The 14558-nt window shown below is 39.8% G+C and overlaps 1 pseudogene; it reads left to right on the forward strand.

Annotated features, from left to right (window-relative positions):
* The first annotated feature begins 442 nt into the window (after positions 1 to 442).
* LOC103729586 lies at positions 443 to 590 on the forward strand (annotated as a pseudogene).
* The last annotated feature ends 13968 nt before the right edge of the window (positions 591 to 14558 follow it).

The raw sequence follows: 14558 nt of genomic DNA on the forward strand, positions 1-14558 counted from the left end.
ATTTGGTGGTATCTTGTACTTAGCCTGTTCTTATTTCTCTCTGCTTTTCCTTCACCATGAGGTGAACAGTCTCTTCCTCCTCCTCCTCCTCCTCCTCCTCCACAGGCTTCTGTTCTCATGATGTTCTCTGCCCCACTGCTTGCCTAAAATCAATCATCTATGGATTGAAATCTCTAAAACCATGAGTCAAAATAAATCCTTCCTCTTCTAAGTTTATATTTTGTCGCTGCAATGAGAAAAGTAGTTAATTTTAAGAGACATTGAAATGACTAATTCTGTGGATGTCCACATACCCATGTGCAACAGTAATTGGATTCAGGATGGATATGATCAATATACATTGTATCAATGTATGTAACTTTCAAAGAATAAAAAATTTTATTAAAAGAAAAAAGAGAGTCATCCACCATTGTCCTCTGTACACCTGTCTCAGTCCCTCACCATGTCTTCTCACAAGACTTTCAGAAATTCCTGGCAAAGAAACAAAAGCAAAATCATCTTATTCTCCAGTGGATTTGTATGAAAACTGGTAACAAAATCAGGTACAACTCCAGAGAAGGCACTGGAGGAGAGCCAAGCTGGGTCTGTGAGGATTCACACAAGATGGTATGACTGACTGTTTAAGCTAAATCATGGTCATCATTAGGCCTACCAAATGGAACAGAAAGTTTTTAACCTGGAGATTTTGTCATATTAGAAATCTGATTTACTTTTTTATCTGCTGCATGAACAAATTGATTGGTTCAGTAATAAGTATGTAGAACCTTAAAAAAAAAAGAAAGAAAGAAAAGAAAGAAATGAAATGTCCTTCACAATTTAATGCATGATCCCTAAGTGATGATCAAAAGATTTTAGAAACTAGGAAAACCACCAAAGAAGTCTATAACAGACAGGAGCAGTGCATCATAGAAATGTTGTTTTTCCTCATCAGCCTTATCCTACTTTCAATGTGGAGCTTAAATCTACGGCTTTCATAAAAGATTCTCTAAATACCAGCTTTTGTGTAATGATCAAGAATGGAGAATTTGCTATAAAAAATTCCCACCTGGGACTTGGGGAGATAAGTCAGTTGGTAAAGTGCTTGCCTTGCAAACACAAGGACCTGAGTTTGATCCCCAGAACTCACCTTTAAAAAAAACAGACAAGGCCGGGCGTGGTGGCACACGCCTTTAATCCCAGCACTCAGGAGGCAGAGGCAGGCAGATCTCTGTTGAGTTCAAGGCCAGCCTGGTCTACATAGTGAGTTCCAGGACAGCTGGGGCTACAGGGAGACCCTGTCTCAAAAAGATCAAAAAAAAAAAAAAAAAACAAAAAAAAAAAAAAAAAAAAAAAAAAAAAACCAAACAGACAAACAAATAAACAAAAGAAACCCATCTGGATATGGTAGTGCATACTTATAATCCCTGCACTGGGGAGGTAGACAGGTAGATCCCTGGAGCTCACTAGTCAGTAAGAGATCCTGTCTCAAAAAATGGGGGGCAGGGTGGCACCTGAGGAATGACACTCAGGGTTGACTGCTGGTTTCCACTTACCCCCATGCACACATGTACCCGCAAATATTCATCTGAATCAAGGCCTGACTTGACTGCTTATATATAGTTCTGTGACTTTGGGCAAGTTAGTTATTCAACCTTTCTGCACCTTAGTTTCTTTATCTATAATAATGAACAATAACAGGCCTTGCTTACTTTGAGAATTAAATTTACTTAGCACAATACCCAACATATGGTAAGCATTCAATAATCCTAGTCAGTTATTAGTAGTAACATTTGCCACTATTCGCTTTCAGACAGTGCATTATAAATTGGAAGTATTCTATACCAAGAATTGCCTATAGGTCAAATTGAGCTTAAGACTCCCCCTGCCCAGTGCTTTCAGCTGTGTGTATTTGATCATCCGTGCAGTTGACTCTTTATCCACATCATTTCCTTGTCACTTCTTGTTGCTTTATACATTTGCATTATTTGCCTGGTCTCCTTAGACACTTGAGTTTTTCACTACTGATCTAAGTGTCTGATTTTTACATCCTAAAAATTAAGAAGAGAAAAGAAGGCAACAAAGAAAGATTTGGATGACCTTCAGAGTCTGTCACCAAGAAAGAGGAAAGGTAGCTGGAAAGACAACTCAGCACTCAAGAGCACTGGCTGCTCTTGCAGAAGACCCAGGTTTGGTCCTCAGCACATAGTGCCTAACAACCATCTGTAACTCCAGTTCCCAGGAAATTGATGCTCTCTTCTGGCCTCTGTGGGCATTGCATGCATGGGTGCACTTACATGCAGGCAAAGCACTTATACACATAAAATGAAACTTTTTAAAATGTTTTTACTTTTAAAAAAGAGAAAGAGGAAGTAGAGAGAGCAGTAAAAATCTGCTGTGCTGACCTGTGCCTGGGACTTGAGCATGTCTCTCCATTCCACCAATGACTCAGCCACAGACAGACCTGGATTGCTACTTGTGTACTCGTGCTTAGATGTTTCATCTTTCTAAGAAACCTGAAATCTTCCTGAGAACTGAAATCACATTATGTCATTTGGCTGGGGGGTGGGAGGGCGGCAAAGCATAGAACACCTAGCTCAACTCTTTTCCAGTAACATTTCCACAATAACACTACATATTAATGTAGCTTCATCTATTCTAACAAAGGCGCAGCTCTGATATGGATGGGGTTTTGTTTTGTTTTGTTTTATTTTGTTTTGTTTTGAGACAGGGTCTTACAGTGTAGCCTTAACTGGCCTGGAACTCACTATATAGACCAAACTGGCCTTAGACTCACAGAGATCTGCATGTCTCTGCTTCCCAAGTGCTGGGATCAAAGGTGTGTGCCACCACGCCCAACTTAATAAGAGATGTTGCTTATGTATGAGGTCATGCATGTTGGGGAAGACAGGGCATAGGACAGCTTTGTACCCTTCTCTCAATTTGACTGTGAACCTAACTACCCTAACAAAAAGCCTTTAAATTATTCCTTAAGATGCTACATGGCATTACAGAGCACTTAATACTATAAGTAAGAGTATAATTGTATTCATCCTATTTAATCTTTAAAATAATCATGCAAAGCAGGTAATATTAGACCTACTAGTTAGATGTGGAACCTAATGCTTACAGAGGTTATAAAATTTGCCCAAGATCACACTGCTGGTAAAGAACAGAGCTAAGGGTGGAATCGTAGTCTATCTGATTCCAAAGATGGTGTTCCTCATCATTTTTGGATATTCAGTACCAAATAAACAACTAGCAAACATTTCATAATTACCTAGATGCTGAATAATTGGCTATAAGCAAAATCTTTAAGTTCACTTGCAATTTCTAAACATTTGGCATTAATTTCATATTTATGATCATAAATTTAGAATTTGAGTTTTAGTCAGTCAGCAGAGAAGTTCTGGTAAGCATGTGCCCTAAGGATTGATGAATGATTCAATGTTATGGAACATACAATTATAGAACAATAGAATTGGGTTTTAATAGCCGTTTGGAGAGTGTTATGGAAACTATTATAAAAGACTTCACCATATACAGGCAGCACGTCTGTAATTCCTACAAAAAGCCCAGCATGTTAAGCAAACTGCAAACACTCATTTGTTCAACACTCACAGCAATCCCATGAAGTAAGTTCTATTAACTATATTTACAATAAAAAAAACTGGGCCATGAAATTGGTAAGTTGTTTGACCCATTTCACACAACTAATGAGTATTGGAACAAAAATTCAATCTCAAACTTACAAGACCAAAGTCCATAGTTGTTCCAGCTTACCGTGCCATTGCAAGCCAAGATTTCTTCTGACTCTTTGTATGATCAGAAAACACCAGCAGAAGTGGGATGTGTAAACACAGCTTCAGACCTGCCTCTGTAAGCCCCATAAGGATCTATACATTTTCCTGATCGTCTTATATTTGTTTAAGGTATCTTGCAAGTGCACTCTCAGGGCTTCAGTAATTTTTTTATGATCTTTCATCAAAGGAGGGAGTCTTGTCAGTTCCTGGCTTGCTTGCTCTACTGTTTTCATGAAGAAGATTCTAAGTCGAAACCAAAGTGTGGTCAATAGTATTTGCAGCCTAGCCCAGGCAAAGAAACCCTGCAGCTGTGGTACATTGCCAGAGAGCTCTGCGGGAGGCCCTGCAAAAGGGAAATTCTAGAACCTGGCATATGTGTCCTCCATGATAAATTGGGAAAATGCAGGCACAACTGGAGCTATTTATCAAAGGGGATAGAAAAAGGTTATTATTGCTTGTGTGGGACATTTTGGAAACACAGAACCATAACTTCAAGTACAAACCTACCTTTGGCCCAACAGCTTCATTTCCAGGTACATACCCTAAAGACAATTTAGAGTTGTGTCTAGAGACATACACATCTATAATACAAAGAAAAGGTAAAACACATAATAGTTTAACAATCAAATTATATTGACAAATTGTAAGTCACTCAATAGAATGCTACGTTAAAAACTATGTTGTAGTCGGGCGTGGTGGCGCATGCCTTTAATCCCAGCACTCAGGAGGCAGAGGCAGGTGGATCACTGTGAGTTCGAGGCCAACCTGGTCTCCATAGTGAATCCAGAACAGCTGGGGCTACAGGGAGACCCTGTCTCAAAAAAAAAGACAAAAAATGTATTTAAAAAGAATGAAATTGAGACATCTTCAAAAATATTTAATGTCATGAAAAAATTGTCTCTACTTATTTTAATCTCTTATTGAAATTTTATTGGTTTTATTTATTTTGTATGTCTGTGTGTGTGTGTGCACATAACACAGTGTGCATGTGGAGGTCAGAGCACAACTTATAGGATTTTCCCGGCTACTAGGCCATGTAGCTGGCGATATTTTTATATTGGAAAGTTTTGGTTCAATACAAAGCAGTGAGATTCATAACAATCCCCTCATCCAACTTCAGCAACAATCTACTCATGGTCAATCCTCCTTCGCCTGCAATCACACCTGCTTCCCTACTGCTCCCCCACATCACACTGCAGCAAACCCCAGAACTCCTATCCCTGTGTCCATCAATATTTCAGCATGTATCTCCCAATAATAAAGACCTTTTAAAACACAATACCAGGCCAGCAAGATGACTCAGCACATAAAGACACCTCCCACCAAGATTGGCCGGACCTGAGTTCAATCCCCAGGACCCACAGGATGGAAGGAGAGAACCAACTCCTGCAAGTTGTCCTCTGAGCTCCACACATGCACTGTGACAAACTTGAGCACACAGACACACAATAATAATAATATAATAATAACAATAATGTAAAAAATTAACACACAAAATTGCAACACCATTAGTACATCTAAAAGTTGACAATAACACCTGAGGATCCCTATCTAGATAGTATTTAAATTTCTTCAATTATTTCATAATGCTTTGCTTTTTAAAAAAAAAGTTGGTTTATTCCAATTAAACTCTAATTTAGACTATTTTCTGTTGCTATAACTGAATGCCACAGACCTGGTAATTTATAAAGAATAGAGGCTTATTAAGCTCATGGATCTGATGGCTGGAAAGTCCAAGAGCCTGTTGCTGGCATCCATGGAGGGCCTTCTTCTTAAATCCTATTATAGTATGGCAGAGGGCAGTACCCAGTGAGACAGAGAGATCAAGTCAAGACGTGTGGCTTTTATAACAAAGTCAGTTCCATAATGATACATTAACCTACTATCTCTGAATTCATGAAAGGATGTGTCCATTCATGACCCAATCACCCCTCAGGGTCTCACCTCTCAGCTACTATGAGCTCATCACCCTGGGGATTGAGTTTGCAGCACATGAAATTTGGAGGATGCATTCTAACCACAGTGACATCCAAATACAGTCTATTACTTGAATTCTGTCTCCACTTCTCTCAAATTCCTTTTAGTCTAGATCTGCACCCTAGTTTTCGTAGCTATTGCTGTTTTTGAGGAGCCAGCTTACTTCAAGCTTTTTAGATTTGCTAATGCTTTCCCATGGAAATTTTAAAAAGTTGTTCTGTGCCCTCTGTTTCCTTGACCTTATATTTACTTTGGGCAAAATCACTCCTTAGGTTGGTATGGATCAAGTTATATGACTCTGAATCCACATGTTGAAGTCCTAACCTCCAGCACCTCAGAACGTGACTGGACTGGAAAGAGGGCCTTGAAAGAGGTCAGCCAGTTAAGACGGGGTCATTAGGAGGAAGCCTGATCCAATGTGATTGATGTTCTTATAAAAAGAGATTAGGACGCAGGTCCAGAGTAAAGACCATATGAAGACACAGAGAGAAGACGGGCCTTGATAAGCCAACACCCTTGGACTTCCAGCCTCCAAACTGAGAGAAAATAAGTTTCTGTTGTTTAAACTAATCAGCACATGGTACTTTTGCTAACAGAGTCTTTGTAAACTAACTATAGGTGCTATTGTGCTCTTTCATCAAAAAGCATATAATCCATTCTGAGTATTGAATTCTTTAGTAAGAAAAAAATGTTACACATGATATTTTTAAATAACATTGTGAAATACTAATGGCTACTGCTTTGGACCACATGGTGTGCGAGGCACTATTCTAAACACAGTGTATTTATTATATTATTGTATCCTTCCACCAGTCCTGTAAGGAAGGTGTTAATGCTGCCAGCATCTCACAGTTAATGAGACTAAGTCAGAGAGATCAGCTACCAGTCACAGGACACACAGCTAGCGAAAAGTGGAGCTAAGATTCAAAAATAGCTAACTTTTGTACCCATGCACTCATTGAGAGGCTGGCTGATACCAACTTCAGCCGGAAATCAGTCAAAATTGCCAAGTCAGAAGCATGCAGGTAAGGGAGAGAGCACGCTCCCAATGAGGAAATAAGGAACATTTTTGAGGTCCTCTGTGCCTGGGGGCCTTCAGCTATCTGGTAGTGACTAACGTGAGTCTGGCAGGTTCCTTGGGCTCTTAGAACTGTCATGCCCTTAAGTTCCCTGACCTCTCCCTTTACTCTCCCACACCCCTGAACAACTGTACACTTCATGCTCACATCCACAACTGTTTCCTCGATTTTCATGTACCTTGGATCAGATTTCTTTTTCAATTCAGATTTAAGAAGTGGTGACAGAGAGGTAATACAGGGCTGAAGCTAAAAGTAAAGGCTTTGAAATAAAACAAGATGAATTATAGACTCTGTCTTGTCCCTTTCACTGGGCAACTTTAGTGAGGACCCTCTTTCCTGGAGGCCTTGGTTCCTTATTTTTAAAGACTTATTTTATAGCCAGGTATGGTGGCATATGCTCTTAATCCCAGTCTTCTGGAGGCAGAGGCCAGTGTATCTCTGTGAGATGGAGACCAGCCTGATCTACATTGCAAGTTCCAGGCCAGCTGGTGCTATAGGGAGACCCTGTCTCAAAAGCAACAACAACAAAATATTTCGTTTATTTTAAATCATGTGTATGTGTGTGTGTGTGTGTCTCTATGTGGGTATGTGCATATGTGAGTGCAGGTTCCCGTGGAGTCCAGAAGAGGGCATCCAAGCCCCTGGAGCTGGAGTTAAAGGTGGTGTGAGCTGCCCAGCACAACATGGGTGCTGGAAACCAAACTTGCGTACTCTACAGGAGCTTAATCTCTGTGTCACCTCTCCAACCCCTTCTTTGACTTTAAAGTAGAGCTAATTACAGTACCTACCTCATGGGTGACTGTGATGGCTAAATGAACTAATATAAAATACACCTCACAAGATCTGGATTTAATAAGGCAGCTTCAAAATGTCAGCTCTAAAAGAAAAATAAAAAGGCAGAGAGAAGAAATGGATGGTGACATGCTCTGTGTACACAGGAATTGAAGTCCACTGTGGAAAAGCAAGCCCAGCGACTGACTGCAGGTGACTTTGTCACTGGTAGTATTTAACCAAGAAGTTCCAGGCACTCATGTCTTTCCTACACTGGCTACAGATTACATTTAGTGGTTTTTCCAGTGACGTTTTCAGCAATCTTATCACTCAATCAGCTGTGAACAAATGGCATTGACTTTGAAAGTTACAGTCTGGGTATAGTGACTAAATAGCAATAAACCTATGAAAGACAGCCTGGAGCAGGTTTCCTCCTGAAAGTTCTGGAAACTAGCAATGGGAAATCTCACCTCTGGCAAGCATGTTAAACTTTACTTTATTATGTCCATCTCTGCAGGGGCTAAATACCTCACCTCTCCAGGGGCAAAAGTGTAGTGTATTTGGGATAGGCCAACAGTGTTGATGCCACCCTTAGCACCCACCGCAATGCAGGAAGGTTAGGCTAACATCCTCCAGACCACATAAGTGCCGTTTGCTTCTTCCTCCCCTTCCTTCTGCCCTACTTGTTGACCCAGTCACATCTGATGGACGTCAGCAAGGTTTTCTCTTCTGTCCTCTTCCAGGTGGGCTCCATGATTGGGGAAGGAAGTGTGCTGCTGATCTGATCATCATACATTCTGGTTGCAGAGATGCTGTGCTAAGGATCTAGGGCAGCTTCAGACAGTCTTCCTATGGATGTGTGGGTGTCAGTGTGACCTTCAGAGTTTCCAAGACCTTCACTGTGCTCGTGGGGAGGCTGGTACACAGAGCTTCAACTTCCTTTTTAAAATCTCTGCTTGTCTTTTAGTTATTAGCGTATATTAACTATATACATGACAGATTTCATCATGACAGTTTCAACATGTACTATAATATGGGGCTTTTATTTTCTTTGCTTTCTGTTGAGAGGTGTTTAAAACTGTATGTTTGGAATAAAACAATTCCAGAAAGAGAGAACTTCTGGTTTTAATGAATGCCTCTCAAATGCCACCAAGTGCAAGCATTCCTACTCACGTTTGCCCTCCATAGCTTAGGGAAATGTAAGGCAGATTTTGAAAGGCAGGGATCTTTTTCCCCCCTCTTTATTTATTATTATTATTATTTATTTATTTATTTTTTGCTTTTTATCTACCCAGAGAAAGCAATTCATTTATTTTAGGATTGGTATGTTTGAGGGTTGTCTTCCAAGTAAAATGTTAATGAAAGAGTGACAGGCATAATGAAATAATATTTTAGCCAAGGAAAATAATTCTCAAGAAATTTATATTAGGTTATGTTTCATTTCGCCAAATATGCCCTACCCAGCTTTTTTTTTTATATAAAGTGATGAACAGAACATTGAGAATCTGACATCTGATTCACATCTGTCAACAGCAGTATTTCATATGTACTGAACTTCTGTCCAAAAATCCCCAAGCGCACGGCATTGACTGCCTAGCAAAATAAAATAAATTCCTCATTCTTCCATTTGGAAGCTGAGTGAAGAAAGTAATGTGTCTGGTAACTTTGCCAGCTCAACAGTCAGAATGGTGAAACTAAAAGACATGAATGTCCCAATTGTTAGATCTCAGCATGAAAAGTTAGCTTAAAACAAAAGAAAACAAAACAAAATACCAGGGGTTTTCTGGAATCACAGACTGTGGTCCATATTTTGTATCCTCTTAATCCATCTTAGCTAATGTCACTCTTGTTGATCTATAAGATCCTTTTTTTTTTCTTTCCAAGATACAGATTCATATGTTGCAGTGACTACGGTCTGTTTGGTTCCTCCAAAATTCATGTTGAAACTGTATCCTTGCTACCAAAGCACTGGGAGTACAGGATCAGGAAGCCATAAAGGGACTGAGTGTCCTACAAAAGGGCTTGATTCCAGGTGTTCACCCCCTTTTTGCTCTCTACCTACCACTCTGTGGGAACACACTGTCTGTCCCCTCCAGGGACACAGCACTCAGAGAGACATCTTGGATTCAGAGTCTAGACCATCACCAGATGAAAAACCTGCTGGAACCTTAACCTAACCTTGCCAGCCACCAGAAAAGTGAGAAATAAATTTCTGTTTTATATAAATTCCCCAGCCTCAGGTATCCTGTTATCTATGCCCAACAAACTAAGGCAAACAAACTAAGGCAGCACCTAATTCTACTCATAGATCAATAGTCCTCCTGCCATCCTTTCTTAATGTCTGGTAGTGTTTCAAAAATCTTCACACAGAGAAGGAGAAGATGGCCAAGAGATACCATGGGCCAGACTGTGCCAGGTACTGCTGGCATTGCTAAACACGTTCAGTAAATCTTCCCATCCCCAAAGGAGATGCTTGTATTCTTTTTTAAAAAATATTTTATTACTTTTATTTTATGTATATGCGTGTATTGCCTGCATGTATGGAAGTGCACCTGTGTCGTGAAATGCCCGTGGAGGTCAGAAGAGGGCGTTGGATCCCCTAGAACTGGAGTTACAGACAGTTGTTTGCTGCCATGTGGGTGCTGAGATCTGAACCTGGGTCTTCTGCAAGAACATTCAATGTTCTTAATGCTGAGCCATCTCTCCAGTCCCAAGATGCTTGTATTCTTATAGCATATGAAAATACCAAGTCTTGAGGCTGGAGAAATTGCTCAGTGGTTAAGAACACATACTGGTTCCCAGAACCCATGTCTGACAGCTCACAACCACCTGTAACTCCAGCTCCAAGGAATCCAGCACCATCTTCTGGATTCCATGGGCACCTGCACTCGTGCACATATACACATAGGCCCACACATATACACATAACTAAAAATAATAAAAATAGGTCTCTAAAAATATCAGGTCTCAGAAAAACCAAATAATACCCTGTCCAAGACAGTACAACCAGTAAAATTGTAATTTGACCCCAGGATTCTGATTCCAAAGCTCATGCTGGTTTGAAAAAGAAAATATATTATGGTCTACAGTCCTCCCTTTCATATTCTCCAGAGACACAAACACTTAGATACAATGAAGCTCTTCCATCTAGAGTTCGAGTAAATATTTGGTTCCCTAGGAGCTGATCTTTTCCATAGAGGATCTCCCAAAAAAGTTCAAACCCTTCCAGAAAAAAGCTTTGAATTGTTTGTGAGCTGCTGGGTAGGGACTAGGTTCTGATGACTGTCTAGAAATACAGATTGCAGACAGAAGCTTTGGTTTAAGAATTTTTACTCTCATGTGGTGTTGTAAGCGTTATCATACTTATTTCTTTTTTAGCTAACATATATTATACAAATATTAAAAATTAGTCACATTTATGGGACATCATGTGACATTTCAATACATGTATACACTGTACAATTTTAAGTCATGGTAAATATATTTATCCCTTCAAACTTATTATCTCTTTTATAGTGACAGTATAAGTGAGGTACAACTAGGGTCCTCCAGCTATTGTGCACCAACAGACACACTAACGAGAAGAGTCATTCATACACCAAACTACTTTCACAAGCTCTGAAGAAGTCAAGTGAAAACTGAAGTTCCAGGAGAAAAAGTCAAAGTATGTTAAAGACTCTCCAAGGCTGACTGACTTACTAGAATTTGTGGTTGTGGAGACTTATCATGGTGCAGATCCAGAGCCAAATTATCTCCAATAGACACTCATTGGCCACCTGTCTGTCTGACCTAACACCCTTGTGAATACCATGTGAGACCTTTTGGGATGGATTAATACACCAATGTGTCCCATTAACCACAAAGCTAAGCATGTTATCAGATAACATCTGAACCTTAATAGCAGAGACTTCCCCATTTTACTGTAACCTGCTTGGATGTCTCCACTAGTGTGTTTGAAAAGTGCCTTGATTTTTACTTTATTTTTTTCTGTAATTATAATAAACTTTATGAAACTATTAACACATTGGAACATGGTATTTGAGGTAACCTGAATCCTGGGCCATGGTCAGCCATATTTGGGTCAAGATTAAAGTATTATTTTATTCCCTTTGAGGTGAAAGCTGTGTTTTGTAGTGCCTGAATTTATTTAGTGCAATTGTAAGAAGACTTGTACCTCACCCAACTCCATGCAATACATGGTGGACAGAGACTTTCCCATCTGGGCAAGTGGAAAGAAATCAGTCCAGCCTTGAGCCTATAGACTCAGCACCAGACCTGCATGGTAAAGCCCAGCACTGGTCAGATCCCTGCTCTTAAGCTAGTACTCATGAACTGAGACAAATTTCTAGATACTATCTTTACCTCTGATAATAATAATGATGTTATTGATCCTATTCCAGAACAAACCAAACCAAACCCAAACTGAATGAGTTATCAAAAGTTTAAGTAGCTTGGCTACAGGCACAAAGTAAATTATTAACAGTAGCCTGGGATCAGAATCCAAATTTCCCATTCCTGATCCTTAAAACTTTCATTTTGACAATGCAGTCTCTTTATAAAAAAAAATTTCTGAGCACAAATCATAATAGAGGGATGTCTTGGTTTGAGGATGCAACTGCCACAAGTTTTCTTGTTTTGTTTTTTGCTTTAGGGGTGCTGGGACAGAGTCTCACTATATAGTTCCAGCTAAGCCTAGAACATGATATGTAGACCAGGCAGCCCTTGATTTCAGAGATCTACCTGCCTCTGTCTCCTGAGTGCTGAGATTAAAGGCATGCACCACCACAATTTGAACAAAAAAACAATTGACTATCTCATCCCTAGAATGGTATTGCTTGAAGGATAAATGTCTGGACATAAAGGACCCCAAGCTAAAAACCAAGCCTCACCTCAGACCTAGCTAAGTTGAGAAACTCCAGCCCAGACACTGTGAAACCCCAACCCAGAGACTGTGTTATCTGGGAAAACATTTACCAGCCTTTATTGTCTCAAACCTCCAAACTATAACAGCAGCATTTACATCAAGCCCTCAAATCACAGAAAAACAGAACTACAAAAATAACCCCATTTCCTTCTTTCCAAATCCTTGTAAGTTCCACACCAACTGTGCCTTAGTGCACAGTTTCAGTCCTGCAGAGAAACTGTAACCACATTCATTGTTCTGATAAAGAACAATCTGCTCCTGACGAGGTCTCATTTTCACGTCACCCTGGTCAATCCTGATATAACATTTCCTAACATTTTTAAGCTTAAAAATTTTTAGAATTAGAATGTCTGTGAGGGGACTCAATTTCCATTTAGATATCATTTTATTGCCCCACCCCCCCTGTGATCTCCCTCCTAAATTTTATGGCCCTGTTTATATAGTTTCATCTGACAGAGACTTCTGGCTCTAGGGCATTGAACTGAAGACTGAGAGCCGTCCAGATAGTTATAGGAGGCGTCCATGCCTGGAGGCCCTCCTCACACAACTCACTCTTGGGACAGTACCTAGGAATAGTTCCCCCAAGGGCCCAAATCTCATTCCTTAACACTGAAATAACCAGGTCACTCCAAACCAGGAAGAGGAAATGAAGTTAAACCCAAGTATAGATGTCTCAGATAGATAGAAATGCATGGATTCACAGGTCCCAGACTAGTTTGGTAATTCAAGTCCTACATCTAACAAAGGAGGCTTGGGTAGTTTGTGTTATGATGCTCACCATCTTGCACACATCTGCAAGCTTTTTTTTTTTTTTTTTAAATTAAGAGAGCAGCTAGATAGCTCAGTGGTTAAGAGCACTGGCTGCCCTTCCAGAGGATCTGGGTTCGGTTTCCAGCATCCACATGGTGGCTAACGACCTTCCCTAACTCCAGTTCCAAGGGATCTGAGGCCCTCATCTGGGCTCCATGGGCACCGCACACATGTGATGTACTTACATACATGCAGGTAAAACACTCATAAGTGTCTCTGCAACAGGATGAGTTCTTTGGGTATATGCCAAGGAGTGGTATAACTGGGTCAAATGGTAGGTTCATTTGTAGTTTTTTAAGAGTTCGCCACACTGCTTTCCATAGGGATTGAACAAGTTTTGCAGCCCCACCAACAGTGGATGAGAGTTCCCCTTTCCCTACATCCTCTCCAACATTTGGTATCATTTGTTCTATTGATCTTAGCCAGTCTAATTGGGGTAAGATGCAATCTTAAAGTGGTTTTAATTTGCATTTCCCTAATTATTAGTGTTGCTGAACATCTTTTAAGATGCTTCTTAGCCATCTTTACTTCTTCTTTTGAGAACTCTCTGTTCAGCTCCTTAATTGGATTACTATTTGTCTTGATTCTCTGCTTTTTGAGTTCATTATATATTCTGGATATTAAACCTCTGTCAGATGTGTCGCTGGTGAAGTTTTCTCCCATTCTGTGGGTCTTCTGTTCGCTTCCCTGGTTGCCTCCTTTGATGTACAGAAGCTTTTTAGTTTAATGAGGTCCCATTTGTTAATTCTTGCCCTTCTTTCCTGAGCAATTAATGTCCATCTAACAGTTTCAGAGTTTCAGGCTTTCTGTAAGGAACAATATATTCTAAAATGAAATAGAGATCTTTAAAGGTTAAAAACTCATCCAATTTTATGTCTCATGGGGCTTATACTGAGTTCAGTAACATATAACTGTATTAATTCAACTGTGAACCTAGAAACTTGCACCCGCTTGTGAAAGAGATGTACTCTTGCTCTGGAGTATGTTACTGAATATGTTAAAGCTGTAGTGAAATGCTTCTTGTAATCATGTAGTTATTAAATTTTTTTTTAAATGATTAAAAAATAATAATTCTTCAAAGCATAAAAATTTCTTCCTTAATAATTAGATATGAAAAACATTACTATTGAAATCTACCTGACTTTATATCCATGCTCAGATGCCAAGGAGCTCAGAAAGTAACCGACTGTGACTAGTAATAATCAGATATATAGAGAT

The sequence above is a fragment of the Nannospalax galili genome, unplaced genomic scaffold (assembly GCF_000622305.1).
Source record: "Nannospalax galili isolate Female #2095 unplaced genomic scaffold, S.galili_v1.0 scaffold430, whole genome shotgun sequence".
In the NCBI taxonomy this organism is placed as follows: domain Eukaryota; kingdom Metazoa; phylum Chordata; class Mammalia; order Rodentia; family Spalacidae; genus Nannospalax; species Nannospalax galili.